This window comes from Macaca mulatta, chromosome 5 (genome assembly GCF_049350105.2).
Source record: "Macaca mulatta isolate MMU2019108-1 chromosome 5, T2T-MMU8v2.0, whole genome shotgun sequence".
In the NCBI taxonomy this organism is placed as follows: Eukaryota; Metazoa; Chordata; class Mammalia; order Primates; family Cercopithecidae; genus Macaca; species Macaca mulatta.
In genome coordinates this window covers 122,391,923-122,404,669 of record NC_133410.1, presented here as the reverse complement: position 1 = coordinate 122,404,669, position 12,747 = coordinate 122,391,923, and the positions used below count along the sequence as shown (strand labels likewise).

The following is a 12,747-nucleotide window of genomic DNA, read 5'->3' as shown; positions in this document are numbered from 1 at the left end:
TAAATGCAGGGTCCAGACTTAGATTTTGTATTATGCATCCACATGCTATAAATTAAATATTAAATGTCTAAAAAAAGTATTGAATTGGAAGCAATTATTTGGGGAAAACAGGATGTGGAAGATATTTAGAAACTAACCATATTACATTTGATAGACTAGAATTTTCCTTTCCAATGTGTCATTTTCTTTTAAAAGCTAAAAACCATTTGCCATTAAAAAAAAAAATTTAAAATAACATTCCTGAAATACCTTTCTCAGATTTGAGTTCACAAATCCCTAAACACTCAAATCTGAGAAGGACATTTTTGTATTGTTGCTTTCCACAGGGCCCCACGCTGCTTTTTTGTCAATCTGGTTTTGAATAACTCTTCATTCCAGAGTTTATGAGCCTTAAGTATCTTGCTTATTATAAAGTTCCTATCCTTACAATCCAGTTTCTGAGGCATCGCCAGTATTCAGTGAAATTACTTTAACTTCCCAGCTATAGGTGAAGGCATCTCTTAAAATCATGTTTTAAAAATTACTGACTGAACCAACAATATTATGACAACAATAGAAGGGGGCACATTTCGCCATTCATGTTAAAGGAGCATAATCTAAACCTTTTAAATGTTAAAGTTTTAAGTGAAAGTATTCACAAAGATGATGCTTCAAAATCAGTAACAAGGTTAGACTGTTGGCCGGGATACAGCAAGCAAAGCCTTTCATGTTGCCTGAATAATTTTATATAGACTAATGATTCATTATAATATGGTAGTTTCTCATCAAATTTTCCACATATTTGAACCATGTACTGTAGAAATTAAGTAGGCTATAATGTTTAATGCTGTATTTATAAATTATTTTACAAAGATGTGGTTTTTAACTTTTTTGTCTCCTTCCATAAGGTTCTTAGAACCTGGAGAAGGTCTGCGGTAGACAAAGTCTTATAATAGGTGCTTCTTCTTGAATATATATGAACTATTTTATTCAGAATATAAACCCACAACAAAGAATGCCAACCAAGATTTTTCCAGCTATTGAAAGAGATGCACTCCCCCACACCCACTTTTGGAATTAGTGTACTATTTTAAAACATTCAATAGAATCTTCAAAATAGAATTATGTCCACTTAAAACACTGGTTGTAAATCCTAAAAATTACCTCTAGTCTCCTCACTTCATTCTGGAGCTGAGGTCTGAAACTCGTGCTTACACATGGTAAAGGAATATTTAACCACAGCAGATTTGGGAGATGCCCCTAGTGCTAGATGAATAATTTTGCTGTGCTTTAACAGCTCGAATTGTTTCCTGGCATCTTTCTGTCTCATTAATACATTACCCATTCCACCACCACGCCTTTAATTTTACTTCTTCCTCCAAGCATGCCTTCCCCCTCTCCACCAGTCCATGTTCACTGTCTCCTTCAAAGCTCATCTTAAAGCTTTCCTTTCTTCTGCAAGGCTTCATTACACCTTTGTTGTTAGTCCCTTAATTTGTGTTAATATCTTTTTGAATAAGGTTGCGACTACTATCAGCTCTCGCTCTTTACAAGATATGCCTGTTTTCTCTGACCGATGTCCTCACATACCTAAATATGCACCCTAGTATTAAATGTTTGTGAGGTAAATGAATAAAAGGCAGCCACAGATAGGGGCGCAATTCATAATATCAATATTTAACTGGACTACACTGACCTAAACTTCTTTTTTTTTTTTTTTTCAGATTAACAGGAACAGATTTAATAATTTTAAACATATTTAAGTATGACAAATATTTAATTTCTTTTCCAGAATTTCAATAAACCTCACTTTTGGCCTTTAAAAAAAAAAGGTTAACACCATTTGGGGTAAATCTTCCTAGAAAACAAGTTACAGTGCTTTGTTAAGAAGGAAAAAACCACAGAGACTATGAACGAACCAAGTAACATGCTGACAACTATTGGAAGACACTTCCCCTAAATGACTAGTTATTTGTTTTCTTCTACCCCTCTTTCTTTTTCTACATCTCGGGGGAAATCATCTCATGCTTTCTCCAATAAAGAAACTTTCTGCTTGATGAATATAATATCCATACTCCTATGATTAACACTGCCCCAAATATGCCATGGAGTAATCCCTGAACCCCACTGCTAAAACTTAGTGACCAAACAGGGACGGGCCAAGGAAAGACAAATACAAACACCTGGGCTACTGTGATGGCTGAAATTTCCTATTTTCTGGCTGAACAGATTTAAATTATCAACCTGGAACCCGGAAAACATCGTAGTTGTGAAAACAGAATTTCCAATGAGCAGCTTCCTATGTGCGATCACTTCAAACTTTGCCGATGATTGGATACTTTCTAACAAAAAATAAAAGCGTAAGGAGTCTGCAGAAGAGGACCTTACTTCAGAAGTTAAAACATCTCTAGTTCTATCTTCCAGTGGTTAACTCAGAGTGACTGCCAGACAGGTTTGGCACAGAAGCTTGGGTGATGTGACAACCTATATACATAACATTTTGTCAAACTGAAGGAAAGCTTAGCAAATACAATGCAGCAGCATCCTTTAATAATCTGCCAGTAGACAGTCGGGATCTCTGTGGACATCTGACAAGGAATATGCTTTCTGCCAGGGCAGAACAATGTCACCACTGTTTTTCAAAAATGCTTCAAAGTCATTAGGGCAAATTACTCAGAAAGCAAATATTTGCATGTTTGACCACACTTAGAGCAGGATACTCGAATTTAATACATGACTTAGAAAGTGAAATTCAAAGCCTCCATGACGTGACATATTTGCAATATCTTCTTAAATTCTCAGGCACTTTTACTGTTATTATTTCATCTGTATTGCTGTGTTTCAAATCCATCATAAGAGAAAAGCGATTAAGGACTGAGAACAAAGGCTAGCTTCTCAGCTTTAATCTTCTGAAAGTTACTGCTGAAGTCCCTATGACAGCAAATCTAAAAATCATTCGCTGCAGTTTTAAGTTTCACCTTTTAAATAAGAAGTCATGATTACAGAACCATCAGGAAACTAACACCTTGGAGAAGAAATAACTGTCTCAGTTCCACAATTTAACCTAAAGGGTTAGATCACAATTCCTGAAGTGAAGTTTTGAAAAGATCTCTTAGCTAGGACTTACTAATCCCAGGTTTTGATTCCACTATGAATTTGTCTGTGTGGACTTTTATAACCTTTATCAAATCTGAGCTTCTGTTTTCTTGTTTTCGAAAAAAGAAAATCAGATTCGACGGTTGTTGGATCCCTTTCAGCTCTGAAGTTTTTCACTTCTGTGACACAGAATGTGTAACATTTGAACACACACCTAACACAAGGCCACAGTTGAAGGTGGTCACCTATTGAGTCCATTTGCATGGGGAAGAAAAGGATAGCAATCACATGGTTTATCATTCTCTGGGCTGGCTTTGCTCAGTAGCGTTTCCCTGGCAGACTCACAAGGAGGATGAAAATACCTCTGTGGCATATGACAGACTCTTTGTTGATATCCAGGAGCTCTTTTTCAAGGTGAGGACCATTTCACTCTGATTCCACCTTTACTGAGCGTTAGCCTCACTTAAACCCTGCCACATCTTTTACGTGTCACAACTGTAAACTAACTGTCGCCTGGAAACATTCTTACTCTCCCAAACTGGCTTTGCAGGACAGCTTTATAGGATTTTGTAAGACAAGTCTTTGCAAATCAACTGTGTAAGCTCGTTTTATTTTCCTTCAAATGTTTTGATTGATTTATGCTTTTTTTTTTTTTTTTTTTTGAGATGGAGTTTCGCTCTTGTTGCCCAGGCTGGAGTGCAATGGCATGATCTCGGCTCATTGCAACCTCTGCCTTCTGGGTTCAAGTGATTCTCCTGCCTCACCTTCCCAAGTAGCAGGGACTACAGGCGTGCACCAGCACGCCTGGCTAATTTTGTGTTTTTAGTAGAGACGGGGTTTCACCATGTTGGTCAGGCTGGTCTCAAACTCCTGACCTCAAGTGATCCACCTGCCTCAGCCTCCAAAAGTGCTGGGGTTGCAGATGTGAGCCAATGGGCCCAGCTGATCAATTTATTCTTAAAGGGCTAGTGCTATCATATTAAAAAGACTGAAAAAAAAATTGCCATGAGTCTTTAAAGTGGCAAATCAGAATGTTTCACTCAGAGTCATGGAATTAAATTTTTTTCTCTCCTCCAAGATCCAAGGGTTATTCAAGAATATCACACAAATTTAAAAAGGTCATGTAGAGTTTCTCTTAATCTAAACTATCATGTGCAAAAAAACTATCCTAACATGCTATTTAGTCAACACTTTATATTTTTCAGATGATCATTAATATGTAAGATTTATGTTACCTTCACTGAATTTAGAAATCTGCTTCAATTACTGTCTGTCCTTCTCCCCATTTTTGACCATGGCAGCTACAATTCAAGACTGAGAGTTTCACTCAAATGCATTTATCTAATTAAATTAATGTTAGGTTATCCCTATTGCATGCAGAATTCTCGATGCCCACATAGTCACGTGAATCCAAGGACAAGTTCTCCTGTCTTTGGGAATTACTGACCTGTGGAAAGAAAATTGGAACATTCCGTGCAATAAGCAAGGCAGCATGCTATTTTCTTCCATGTTTGGGTACATTCAATACAATTTATTTGACTAAAAGTTAAACACATAATGATTTTTACAAATTGGCCCTGTTTATAGCTGATCAATCAGGAAAACTGTTGCGTAACTTATGGATCTACACTAAATTCCCTATATGGACATGCGGCATAACTTTTCTAATTGGGGTCAATATAAATGACTTTACTGTTTATGCTTTACACAGATTCATCAAAATGAATATCACCAAGTTGTTCATGTGCCCACAAACAAGTTATTCATGTGCCCACAAACATCAATTAACCAATTTAATTTTACATTCCTTCCAGCTATTATTTTCATTCCAGACTGCTGCCTCTTGACTTCTGGTACATGAAGGACAACATTCTTTAATAAACAGTGCTAACAGCTCGTGTAGCTTTCTGAAGGCTACTCCACACAATGCCCAGCACAAAGTGGGCACTCAATAAATGTTGCTGACTGACATTAAAGAGATTATGAGGACGGAAGTGTAGGGTGGCCAAAGCAAGCCTAAGGGGCCACTTGACTAATTCTATGTTCTGTCATATCGGACTGTATTTTGAAATGCAACGTGAATAAAACAATTTAGCCATTGTGAACCCCGACTTATTTTGAAGACAAATATGTGTGTACAGAATCCCTCCAAACTGGTTAACTACTAAAGCAGGGGCTTCCCCACAGCTTTTTTGAAGAGATGGTCAAGTGATTAAAATGAAAAAGCAAGACGGGGGCTTCATTACAATCTGGCTATAATAGCTATTTTTTGAAGCCTAAGCCAGTGTATAAACACTTCTAGTAAGTTTCCATCTGGCAACCAGCTGATCGAGATAATCTGAAAAGTACTCAGTTAAGGTGATTTTAAAATGAATGGTGCATAGCATGAGAATTGATCAGTTAATGGGCAAAGTCTGGTGCCCAGAAGAACAACAGTCTTAGAAGAGGTGTGACTGTTCATGGTAGGTTGGGGAGAAGGCTGTCCAGCTATGTTCTATGTGTTGCATGGCATGGTTGTCCAGACCTATCTATCAAAGAGGACTCACATGCCACGGTAGTTAGACACACTGCTTGAGCATCTAGACAAGAAAAACGGGAGTATTGTATTAACGAGAATTTATAATCAACCCCCCCCCAAATAATGTCTTACTATTAAGCAAATGCTGCCATGAAGCCCCAATGAACTATTCATGACTAAGGCTAGCAAATAAATATTCATTCATCCTTTCCTACTACTTATTTCTATTAGTATTTGGCCAGTGTTTTCCTTTGAAAGTTCACAGGCATTAAGCTACATATATTTATATGTTCAGTTTGTATACTCACCCTAGAGGTTCTAGAGAAATAACAACCTTTCATAAACTTTTTGGGCATCAACCAATGGATTTAAATGTTTTGATACATTTGTCATTACCAAAAGATTTCTTCAACTGTAACACAGAGTCCAGTTCTGTGTAATCCTATACTCAAATATTTAAATCTATTGGTTTCAAAATAGTTTAAAATCCTACTTTCCCTACAAAATACACACATATGACATTTGAAATTAAGCAGGAGACACAGACATTGAAAATACGCTTCCAGGCAGCACCCAGGCATTCATCAGTCAATAACAAACCTAAGTTCAAACTAAATATCTGATGCTGGTTCAACTAGCGCATATATGAGTATTTATTTTAGAATTACCAATTAAACCGGATTTATTATGAGGATAACTGATTTTCTTGTACTATGTTAAAACATGGAGTCAACTAGGCTCTTGCAGTTGTGTTGCACCAACATCAGAGAGTGACTGTAAAATATATTATTATTATTTTAAACAGCATGATGAGTGTGCATTTAGTCAAGAACAGTGGCACTACAATTATGGAATGATAAATAGACTAAATTCATTTTATGTCAAAGACGGAAAACTTAGATCTCCAAAAAGAACTTGAATTTCATTGTCCAACTTCATTCACTTGGGTTTTATTTCAGGATGTCTTTAGAGTAAATGTATCTATACACTTCAAGGTATAAAGAATTATTTATGACTCTTCACATATTATTCATACTGAAATAAATATCCTGAATATATATCATTTGTTTTCTCTGGAAAATGGGAGAACTATTTTCAAGTTTTCAATCTTGCCCTACTTTTCTTCTGAAAACAAAATCACTTTATAAGCAATCAAAAATTCTGGAAATAGGGTCATAAATATATTAGAAAGTCAATGCTGTTATTACATTCTTCTAAAATTATGTTAATGTGGTCTTATGTCCTCTAAGCTCCATTGCTATTAGCTACATGCAGCTAGAAATAAATTCTAGATGGACACTATCAGCTGTCATTTTGAACTTTGGTGCTCTCATCTGTACAATGATAAGCTATAGTAAATACACTCAGCTGATGTTTATATGTGTTTAATCTTTACAGTCAGAGGTTTATAAATCACACTTAGGTCCACATAAAATTAATCTTCTCTACCAGAAGATAAGAAAGGAAGGAAGAAGGAAAGAGGAAGAAGAAATAAATATGAATATGATTAAAAATGCAGATATATCTCTAAAAAACTAAGGGTTTTTTTCTTTAAGAGCAATTATTAAATAATATTTTTAAGAAAAAATGTTTTTCTTTTCTACTAGTTCTTTAGTATTTAAACATGCTCAGTGCTTTCCTAAGCCAATGCCCTTCTCAAACCTGCTCCTGGCCCAGTCTTCTCTGCCTCAGTGACCAGCAGCCCTATACAGCTTGCTGCCCAAGCTGACAATCTTGAAGTGGTTGACATTACCCATACATCCAATCCTGCAAGGTCTACTTTTTTCCATCCCTTTGCCACTGTTTTAGCTCAGTGATTTATTTCCTGACTGAATTACTGTAACTGTCTCCTAAAGAGTTTACTGGTTTTAGCTTTGCTCTGTTTCAATCCATTTGCCATGTGCCTTAGCCAGGGAGATCTTTCCAAAGCTCAGACCTATTGAAGTAACTCCCTGTAATCTTCAAGACAAAAGCGAAAATCTAGGCCAGGTGTGGTGGCTCACGTATGCAATCCCAGCACTTTGGGCGGCCAAGGTAAGTGGATCACTTGAGGTCAGGAGTTTGAGACCAGCCTGGCCAGCCTGTAATCCCAGCACTTTGAGAGGCCAAGGTGGGTGGATCACATGAGGTCAGGAGTTTGAGACCAGCTTGGCCAGCATGGTGAAACCTCATCTCTACTAAAAATACAAAAATTAGCCAGGCCTGGTGGCACACACCTGTAATTCCAGCTACTCAAGAGGCTGCGGCAGGAGAATCACTTGAACCCGGGAGGCAGAGGTTGCAGTGAGCCAAGACTGCACCACTGCACTCCAAACTGGGTGACAGAATGAAACTCCGTCTCAAAAAAAAAAAAAAAAAAAAAAAAAAAGCCAAACTCCAATCCTTAATAATGTGGTATGGACTCCTATCTGAGCTGATCTTTCTTTACCCAGTTTTTGTTTTTTGTTTATTTGTTTATTTTGAGACAGGGTCTGGCTCTGCCACCCAGGCAGGAGGCATTCATTGAAACCTCCACCTCCCCGGGTTCAAGCGGTTCTACCACCTGAGCCTCACAAGTAGCTGGGATTACACGCATGCACCACCACACCTGGCTAATTTTTGTATTTTTGGTAGAGACAGAGTTTCACCATGTTGCCCAGTATGGTCTCAAACTCCTGGACTCAAGCATTCCTCCCAAGTACTGGGATTACAGGTGCGAACCACCATTCCCAGCGTATTCCAGTTTTCATAATCTCATCTTTGCGTTCTCTCCCTTGAAATTTCTTCTGGACTTTTATTAATAACTATTCCCCACCTGGATCACCTCCCTCCCTCTCAGCATCTGCAAGACTCCTCTTGGAAGCCCTGCCTCATCAACAGGATTAGGAGCCTGCTGTGGACATACAGCCATCATGATGATTGTTACCCTATATTTTAATTGTCTTTTTATGACAGACACAATATTTTATTTGTCTGTTTGTCCCCAGTACTCCTGATAGTGCCCCTATATAGCAGGCACTCATAATTGATTATTGACAAAATGAGCAATAAAAAAAACTTCCTTCACATATTTAAAATATGAATGGTTTCTGCAAACATTTATTTCATTCTTCTCACAAATATTTATTCAGCACTATACGCAGGCCCAAACACAACATTTAAATAAAAAGAGAAAAATGCGTATTATTACTGATGTACTCCCAGAAATACTTCAATGAATCTCTGAGAATAGCAATCTGCAGTCATTTACCAAATTACCATTAAAAGTGATTTTGTTTTGGTCACATTACTATTCTGTCAGTTCTTGTATGATTATATTTTCAGATGTTTGATTTTTGTCCAGGCGCTGAATCTGTTGGTAGCCATCTGAGCATGAGGAGGAATGAAAAGAACAAAAATGCCAGTGGCCACAAGAGCATCAGTAGCCACGAACCAGAAGATGGTTCATGAGGTAAGAGTAAGACTGTTGTTGATCACATCATGGATATTTCAGAATATCCATCAATGTGACTATAAACATATGGAGAGTAATCATTGCTAGTGTCAGGGAAATATAATTATTGTTCTCTAGAGGTCCAGAAGGATTACTGTTATCATAAATGTCTACACACACACACACACACACACACACACACACACACACCGAGCTCTATGGTTTGGCCATCATTCGCCTCTAAGCTATTACATGTAGTGAAAAGCTCTTTCCGTTCCACTCTTTCCACCTGTAGGGCTTCTCTGCATTCTTTCATTATAGGTTGCCCTTTTCCAGTGATGGATCCATCACTAGGTCCCTGCCTGACCGTGATATCTAATACTCCTCACAGCTGTCACCTCTGTGTGGCCATCACTTTACTGACATTGCCTTTAATCTATGACACTCACTTGCTGCTCCTCTCTCCACAGTTTTTCTTTATTTTTCATAGGTATCTTTACTTCTAACATGTCTTACCTTCAGAGCAAATGCTAACCTTTTAGAGACAATAGCCACCAATAATATGGCATCTCATAGATGCAAAAATGCCCCACAGTTATCAGCCTATAATAAATACTCATAGAAAGATGTGCATTTTCTACTTACGTTCATGACCAACAACCCATTCAAATACCTAGGTGGAGTTCTCCATTCTTTGCCACTATGAAACATCAGTAATTCAGATAAATGCTGTAGTAACTGTGCATCCTGAAGAAATGGGCACCATAAAACTTCGGTCATGCCACTTCTAATGTCTAAAATTAGAATTTCCAATTTTTAAGTTTCTATGGTTATAAAATTAATCTGACTTCATATTTTGATAACTCAAACTATAAGGCAAAGTTCTAATCTGATTTTGTCAAGTTTTACTAAATACAAAGTTCATGTTATATTTAGTAGACGAAGAAGTATGTCATGACAGTTTAATTTTGTCCTAAATTCTTCCTAAAAAAAGAATTATCAATAAAAGAGACTGTGGCTTTCATTAACCACTGACATTTTAAAATGTCAATTTTACTGAAATATGCCCTTTCTATTTTAATAACATTCGATTTTAGCTGATCTGGAGATCAAGTGTTAAAAACCATCTCTGATAAGGTAGAAGGTAGTTTTTTTTTTTCCTTGCTCTGGAACAAGGAGAACATAGTTCAGTTTATTATTATTCCACACTAAGATAAGGGGGGATTAATTTTCCTGTGGTATAAAGATGTCTTCCAGATCCTCGACCTCAAAACTGTTCAGCAGAGCAGAAGAGGCATTCAAAGAGCTCTATGCACTCCCAAACTTTTCATATTTGTTGTCAGTAATACCTCAGTAGCCCTCCTCTTTTATTTTACTTTAAATTTTGTCCTTGGGTTCTCTCTGTGGTTGCAGTGAGAGAGAGAGAGAGAAAGAGAGAGAGAGAGAGAGAGAGAGAGAGAGAGAGAGAGAGAGAGAGAGAAAGAAAGAAAGAAAGAAAGAAAGAAAGAAAGAAAGAAAGAAAGAAAGAAAGAAAGAAAGAAAGAAAGAAAAAGAAGGAAGGAAGGAAGGAAGGAAGGAAGGAAGGAAGGAAGGAAGGAAGGAAGAAAGGAAGGGGAAGGAAGGAAGGAAGGAAAGAAGGAAGGAAGGAAGGGGAAGGAAGGAAGGAAAGAAGGAAGGAAGGAAGGAAGGAAGGAAGGAAGGAAGGAAGGAAGGAAGGAAGGGGAAGGAAGGAAGGAAGGGGAAGGAAGGAAGGAAGGGGAAGGAAGGGAGGAAGGAAGGGGAAGGAAGGAAGGAAGGAAGGAAGGAAGGAAGGAAGGAAGGAAGGAAGGAAGGAAGGAAGGAAGGAAGAAAATAAAGAGACAACTTTCAGGAAATTTTAGAGTTACTTCCATTGCAGTTTAATAAACTAACTCCAAACTAGCCAATCATATGATACTTTGGGTCAGAAACTACCTCACCTCTCTTCTATTCTAACGAGAGTTCCTGTTGATGACATCTAAGACTTAGAAACTGGCCTTGATGCTATTTTGATCATTGGAGGTGCTAGTAGTATAGATGGTTTCAGCACTTGATAACTCTAGCTCTTCTGTCCTTCTTCCTGTGATCTTATTATTAGGGACCTTGCCGTAGTGTAAATCTTATCATAATTCTTCAGAGACTTCCCCCGCTATTTTGTTTGTCTGTTCCTTGAGAGGTTAGAAATATTTTTGTGTAACTTGGTGATACATATTTTTCATCCCAGCTACTCTTCTTTATAGCATTATAAGGTCAGTTGGAGAAGCACAGATTCCAGTCATGTGGGGTCTTACCTCTTCCTTCCTTCTTAAACCTCACTTTTTCCATCTGACAAAAGGGAGTTATAATCATTTCTACCTCATGATGTTGCTGAAAAGATTAAATAAGTCAATGCATCTTAAGTACTTAGGACAGTGTCCGGTATATAGCGTTGCACAGGAAGCTAACTATGATTATTTTTCCTCCACTCTATTCTTTTTTCTCTTTTTGCATCAGATGGGTCTAAGGTTTGTTTATTATCTGCCCTACAATTTAAGTTAAAAATACTACAAATCAGACATTACGTGGTAGTATAGCATAGTTTAGAGAAAAGGAATGGGCTTTGGAATCTGGCATCTGGGGTCTGTCACTTAATGTATTTATTTGCCATGAAATTTGGGGGGGAAATCTTTTTCAAGCATAATATTCAAGCATAATTTTCCTCCCCTAAAAAATGAGATTAAGAATATCTACCCCATTGTGAGAATTAAATAATACAATAAATAATTGTAAAAAGTCAAGTATAGCGTCTACATGCTCTTATTCTTCTCTGGATCAGTTTCTCATGCCTGGGTCCCCTGATAACATCTCACCTGCTGTCTTCATTCACCTCTAATTTCAGAATAAAAGGTCAAACTTTTTTCGGCTTCCATCTAATGTTGACTCATAGTGAAGTCATCTTCAGAAAACTAATTCCTGCTCTCCTATCTTACTAACCATTTAGGAATAAGTCCTTATACCTTCGCCTATATCTAGAAACAACCAATAATTAAGTTGCCCTCAAAATATAACTCCATTTTTCTCTTGCTGGTGTCAGTGAAGAGAATTAACTCTTACTTCTGAATTTGGCTTGGACCACCAAAACTCTAGTGCATCTCTCCAGCTGGAGGGCTGCCATGAGGAGGTTTGTAAGTATAATAGTACAACTCCCAAGGTAGAATCATCACAACATTTTTCTTTCCCAATACTGAACCTTTGTCCCATAATCAATATCAGCAGGTAGTAACATGATGGCCAAGAACCAAAGGTCAGCCACTCTTTGCTTGATTCCCAAGTATTGATGGCTGCTGGAATTCCCCATTGCTGTATCCCCCTGCTGGAGTGAGAACCCCAATGTTGACTGTTTCCTACCTTGTGGATGAAGCAACTATGTGATATCACACCTGGATACCCTACAGGACCCAGCATGATCTACTCTAGATCAGATCTCTTCACTCCACCCACGGATCTAATGTCAGATCCCAAATGTTCCTGCCAGAGCCATCTATCTCATGGGCTCTGTCTGGCTGAGAAGCTACCATCATGCCACAGGGTCCAGTTCCAGGGTACAAAGTAGTTCTATGGAATGATTCTATACCTTAAATTTCAGTACTTTTTAATCTAAAACATTTTCTATCAATTTCACATACTTATTTAAAGGATCTATCCCTTAGTCAAATTTTATTCAAATGATCATTCCCTTAAGTAC

The 12,747-nt window shown here is 37.6% G+C and overlaps 1 protein-coding gene across 35 annotated transcripts in view; it reads right to left on the bottom strand.

The window, feature by feature from the left end:
- ANK2 (ankyrin 2) overlaps positions 1-12,747 on the bottom strand; it is a 695,731-nt gene that overhangs the window by 240,153 nt on the left and 442,831 nt on the right. The gene's annotated exons all lie outside the window — the stretch shown is intronic.